Source organism: Brassica oleracea, chromosome C1 (genome assembly GCF_000695525.1).
Source record: "Brassica oleracea var. oleracea cultivar TO1000 chromosome C1, BOL, whole genome shotgun sequence".
NCBI lineage: Eukaryota > Viridiplantae > Streptophyta > Magnoliopsida > Brassicales > Brassicaceae > Brassica > Brassica oleracea.
The window spans coordinates 7,806,545-7,812,025 of NC_027748.1; positions in this window are offsets into that span (position 1 = coordinate 7,806,545).

Below are 5,481 nucleotides of genomic sequence, written 5' to 3' on the forward strand. Positions count from 1 at the left end.
AGGTGGATTGTCATAAAGTTAGGCAAGCAGTGGAACAAAGGATCATCTTACCCTGCTACACAAGAAGTGAGGATCAACTAGCTGACATCTTTACCAAGGCTGCAAGCACCAAGGTTTGCGAGTTCATACATTCCAAGTTAGGACTCGTAGATTTTTCATCACACTAATCTTCTTAGCCATGAAGTGTTCTACTCTTTTTCCTTGGCTTGGTTTTATCCCATGAGGTTTTTCCAAGCTAAAGGTTTTAATGAGGGAATGCTTCATGGTTTCCAAGTTTGACCAGTCCCTATGGTCAAGCTTGAGGGGGAGTGTGAAGATGAAGCAATAAGAAACAAGATGGTTGGTTAAGGTCTCAAGACAATGGAGATACCACTAAAAGGGACACTTGTAACCCCTATATATATGGGATGTTCCAATAAGCAAATCAATCAAGCAAATAAGATTCTCCTTATTTACTCTATCTCTCTCTCTACTTTCTAGATTAAACATCTCTCTCTCTTGTTCTTCACTATGTTCTTCAATTTCTAACACCATGGAACTTTTGGTAGATGATATCTGATAAGGTTCCAAGTTTGTAAAGTGATGAAACCTGGTCGAAACTCATCAATCATTATTCTCCCTTTTCCATAGACAAATATTATCATGCTGACTAAGGCCATAATCTCGGAGCCGAAGAATCTCATGTTCAATTTGCAGCAAGACATAACCTCTATGCCTGCGACTTCTATAGGATTGAACAGCTCTCTCTACTGTTGCATTTAGCGGGATCCCAAGATCAATGCAACTTCTTTCTCCAGTTAGATTGAACAGCACACCCAATTGAGATCACTCATCATACCCGTCGTATATTTCATCTATTACTGGTTTCATCTTTCTCATTATAAAGGTTTAATCAATTGATATAATTCCAACAATAATTACACCTCAACAGTGACGAATTATTCTATCTGACCGAGCTTGACACCTATGACATAAATTGATGTTTGTGGCGATTCTGACTCGTTCATGTGGTTTGATTTATTAAAATGATGAATTGTACGTACTTAGTGAACCGTAAAAGCCTAATGAGAACCGTATAGCACAAAGAAATAAGATATATATGGCCCACACGCTTCTGTCTTCTTGATATTAGGGCTGGTCTCGATATCTTGTACTCCCTCAGTTTTTAATTGAAAGTAGTTTTGCTTAAAAACACGAATATTGTGGAAGCCTTTTAGTCCAATGATTTGAATAAGAGTTCATTAATGCTTCTACACCAGCAGGTTCAGATTTCAATTCCCGGAAAAAGCGATTTATTAAACAATTATGCACGCTACGGAGAAAAGGCTTACAAGAAATCCTCAACATGGTTCAAGTAAACTTGGTCAGGCGTGATCTTCATAGGACGGCTCAGGTAATGCAGTTAGGCGTAGATCCTTATAAGGCATATAATATTGTCGGTTGTCGGATCGTCTATGTAATCTTTCTCATAATTGTAATATCATAATAAATCAGCGTTAAAAAAATACGAATATTTAGAAGATTGTTATTTAAAAAAAATATATCATTTAACCAATTAATTCAACCAATTATTAAAAACCTAACATTATTTCATTAATCATACAATATCCAATAAATGAAAAAGATGCATTGAAATATGTAAACTACTTATATTGTGAAACAAACTCTTTTCGCTAAAACTAATTACATTTAGAAACGGAGGGAGTATTATTTTCACGTTCGTTTGTTTTAGGGTTTAAAGAGCGATGACGTGGATGGGGATGTCTCATTTTTAAGCGAGTGTATATGAGGTGGTGGATGATCCATCACTGGTAACAATAATCTCATGGAGTTTCGTCATTTGGGATCCGAAAAAGCTAGTCGAAAATATTCTTTCGAGATTCTTCCGCAACAAGTTGTCACAGTTTATCAGCGATCTTGAATCCCATGTAAGTTTATTTTTAATTTGTCCTCACCGAGTTTTTGGAATCTTTGGGGTTTTAAAATCTGAGTTTCTTGCTGGTTGGTTGGTAGGGATTTGTAAGAATTAAGGGGTCTGAGCACTTGGAATTCGGACATGAGCAATACTTTTGTGAGAGGTAAACCGGAGCTTATGACGAAGTTGCGTCGCAAAGTTGCCTCGGCTAGGATCAAGAAAGATATCAAGGCAGCCAAAGCTAGAGCTGCAGAAGCAGAGAAGAACGGCTCTGTGGGAGATCAACCTCCTCCTATTAAGAAGATGAGTCTCAGAGATGCACGTATTAGGTTCAACCAAATTATGAGACCATTAAAGAAAGCCAAAGCTAAAACGCCACTGGAGAATACCTTCCTACATCTACGAATTTGATCACTAGTATAGCACTTGTCATGGGTTTGTTCTTCTTGTTTCAGTTTCTTAAAATAATTTCCATAAAACGATGCATGTTTTGCTTAACCTATATTTGATCTATTTGCCCCAATTATGTATCAAACCTTGTCAGCCACTTTGTGTAGTATTTTAAAATGGTAGCTTCTTCCTTATAAGTTGCGATGAATGTTCTTCCTCCCGAATAGTATCTTCGCAATTGTGTGTGTTTTCTATGTTCTTGATCCATTGTGATCCAGGTCTTCACCTGATAATAACCACAAAGAGAGTAAGATCTTATGTAAGACTGGCTTGAAGTGCTTGAATCATTACTCATTAGTGGATGTTTAAAGAGCAGACTCAATTATCATGTTATCCCAGCCCTTCAATTATCATGTTATCGTGTTTCCACCTTCATCTCCCAGGAAACAACCATGCAAGGGCTGCTTAAATTACATAAATAAATCAGATTCATTTGAATGACAAAAGGTGTGAACATTTCCGATGTAAGAACATGAGACCCTCTTCTTGGATTATTAAGCTTTTACCCGTTTTGTGTGTGTGTGGTGTGTGTATATATTGTAGGAAGGAAGTTAGACCAGAGAGAAATCACTTAAATCAAATTAGACATTAAAATAACACGTATCCATTAATCAGAGTGAATATATAAAAGAGTAGCATAATTACTTGACACATACATCATTAGGTGTCAAAATCAACTTAATAAACTAATTGATCCAGCAATAACATTAAAAACACAGGTGCGTAAGCATATCCAACATGATAAGGTAACAGTGGAGGAGCTATGTCTACGCGAGGGGAGGGGGTCAGCTGACCCTGTGATTTTTATAAATTATTTTTTGTTTCATAGAAGTCAAGAAACTGTGGGATAATTCGGTTAAAGTTCTATATACGTTGACCCCTTGTCTCGAGGTCAAACATTCCCCTTCACCCCTCTGTTATTTTTATTTTTTTCTATCTTTGAAACAATATTTTAATGTTTATTTACTGCATTTTTCCCTACCATTTCTTAACTCTTTTAATCCTTTTATTATGTTTCTCGTCTTTACTATAATATATATTTCGATAAATAAATATTTTGAAGAATCAAAACTGATATGATCATATTCACTCACGAATATTGAAAAGAAACATATATAATATAAAATATTCATATATTTATTCACAACATAAAAGTTTTAGTTAAAAATTATATTCATGAGAATTATAACAAACTGATATTATTTTTAGTTATAATATTGTTATTAATAATATCTATAAGATAAATAATTTAATGTTATTATATAATTATTTTAAGTTTTCTATTTGGGAAAATTGCCAAATATGACTCACAATTTGATTTCAAATGCAAAAGTAAACCCAAACTTGAATCAAATGCAAAAATAACCTAAAAGACTATTGAAATTACAACTAGTCCCCCGTGAATAAACAAAAAAACCAAATTTTTTTTACGTTTCTAACCCCCGTAAGTCGTCTGAACTAGTTCTACTTAGAAATAATTTAAAATTTTGTAAAAAATATTTTGATACGTGAAAAATTGAAATCATGTAATTAACATATGTTTTAAGAGATATAAATTAAGATATAACAAAAGTTAATTGTTTTCAACATAGATGAGTAAAAGTATTGAGTCATGATATTCTTTAGTTTAGGGTTTGTCAACATATGTTGTAGTATTGTATGTGTTCTTAGGGTTAGATTTTGGAAAGCTTAAATGTTTTTTTGAAAAATTAATTTTGTATCTACATGTGATTATTTCTGTGTATAGTAAACACTTTTTAAGTTTAGTTTGATTTTATGAAGTGTTTAGTTAGTTAATTCCCTGTTTGGGAACGCGCTAGACGCTAGTCGGGTGGTCATGTTGGGTCTAGCGCCTAAAGAGAAAATCGGGGATTAATCGCAAATTATGCGGGGCGAAATTTTTAGATGGTTTACTATGTTATAAAACATGTTAATCTTTAGTTGTGTATAACATTAATACATTTTCATGTTTAAGATTGTATAAAACACACAAATAGAATATATAAACTTAATATAGTGTCATTTTCATCAAAATTATGAATATAAATGATATTTATAAAATTTTTGATCAAATAAACAAATAAAAATATTATTTAAAATAAAATTAAAAATTAAAAAAAAAATAGATTAGGCGGCTAGGCGGTCATTTAGGCGGTCTAGGCGGAAAAAATTAGATATCCGATTTTTTAACCGATTTGGCATAAATCGGGGCGGAAGAGTGACGCGTAGCGCCTAGGCGGCTAGGCGGCCGATTTTTAGAACAGAGGTTAATTTAGTCAATTTAGTTTAGGGGTAGGGTCTGGGACGACTTACTAGTAAGTCGTCTGATGTACAGTATTCAACAGAGGACTTACTAGTAAGTCGTCCAAACCGGACCGAACCTTTAATTTTTCAATGTACTTTTAAACCTAGCCGGATTATTTACCGGACATATATAATGTGTTTTTTTATTCACTATTTCGCGAAATTTAGAAAACCCTAACGTTGTTTCTCTCAAAGGCGATTTCGAAGGCGATTTCCGTCGATTCTCTCTAATCTATCGTTCTCACCGCCGGTTATCTCTCCGCCATTATCACCGTCGTTCTCACCACCGTTCTCACAGTCGCTTCCTCTATTTAAGTTCTGAGAGGAAACCCTAGCGCGCATTCTCTCAGAGGCGTCTCGTTGAACTCCGCCGCCGGTAAGTTATATCTCTTACTGTCAAGTGATTGATTGAGGAAAAGATGAATATAAAACGTTGTCTCTATCAATTTATACACTAGTTCCTTTTTCACGTCTATTTTTGCAGATATATAACCGCTATGTCGAAGGCGACTATATCTTCTCAGAATTTTCAGGTCGGCTTTAAAATGTTCTACTGGAAGTCTTGGAAGACTTATAATTAAGTCGTCTGCAAAGTCTTCAGCTGGAAGACTTTGCAGACGACTTAATTATAAGTCTTTCAGATGGAAAACTTGTCAGACGACTTAATTATAAGTCTTTGATTGTTTTGAGATGGTAGACTTAATTATAAGTCTTTGATTATTTTGAGATGATTGTCTTTGTCAGTTTTGCAGGAAAAAAAAATGGATATACCAGAACTCCCCCGTAGGATACATACATTAGGGGAAGAGCCC